Here is a 938-nt window from a genome sequence, read left to right as displayed (position 1 = left end):
GTAGGAACTCTGACTCCAGACTGCTTCACATCCTACCCACAATCTGCCATTTCTTCTGCGTGTGACACTGAGCACTCTGAGCTGTAGTCACTTCCTCTAGAACATGTGGACAGTTGTGTCCTGTGTCAGGGATACTGTCCTGTACAAGAAGATGAAGTCCACATACCAAGCCTGAGGCGTTTCCTGCACAGGGTGAGCTCTGGGCAAGTATCAGATGCTGGCTTTATTCTGTGAGGCTCCTGATTTTATGACTTGGGGGAGTTAATGCAGTTTTAACAACAATCGATCAGTTCTGTCCAGCCTGAAACAGAAAAGATTAAATACGAAAGGCAGTAGAAGATTAAATATGAAGGCAGTAGGAGATTAAATATGAAGGCAGTAGAATACCTGAGCAATCCCTTTCTAATCCCTTCCTGGGAGCATTTCAGGTATTGTCTGTGAGTCCCACCTTGTAACTGCATCTGAGATGGGTGCTGATATCACAGTAGAACAGAGTCTTCTGTGGGAAGCAGCCAGTTATCTGAGACTGGTGGGAACATGGCCTAAATTTGGTAATTCTTTTTTAATTGCAATAGGTTCAGGGCTATTTCCGTTGTAAGGTTTTAGTGAAAGAAGAACTATACAACACATTCTGAAGGGTGGGCTGCACAGCTATCTAGGATTCCACACCTCCTTGAGGAAGCAGTGATGTTTCTCACACTTAGGCAACCCAAGACTCAGATGCACACCAGAAGAGTTTGTAGTGGGGGTTGGCTACAGCACTTTGGCTCTTGGTGGGTCATGCTCTTAGCCAGTCACACACAAGCACCCACCCAGGAGCAATCCGGATTCGTGAATGAAAGGTACACACACACACACACACACACACATACACACACGCACGCACGCACGCATGCACACAGACACACACACACACACAAGCACCCACCCAGGAGCAA

At 46.8% G+C, this 938-nt stretch overlaps 1 protein-coding gene across 1 annotated transcript in view; it reads left to right on the top strand.

The window, feature by feature from the left end:
- Positions 1 to 938, top strand: part of LOC116098246 (vomeronasal type-1 receptor 53) — a 60,567-nt gene that overhangs the window by 13,650 nt on the left and 45,979 nt on the right. The window lies entirely within an intron of this gene.

The sequence above is a fragment of the Mastomys coucha genome, unplaced genomic scaffold (assembly GCF_008632895.1).
Source record: "Mastomys coucha isolate ucsf_1 unplaced genomic scaffold, UCSF_Mcou_1 pScaffold20, whole genome shotgun sequence".
NCBI lineage: Eukaryota > Metazoa > Chordata > Mammalia > Rodentia > Muridae > Mastomys > Mastomys coucha.
Note: the sequence above shows the minus strand (reverse complement) of the source record. Positions and strands in the feature narration are given on the sequence as shown.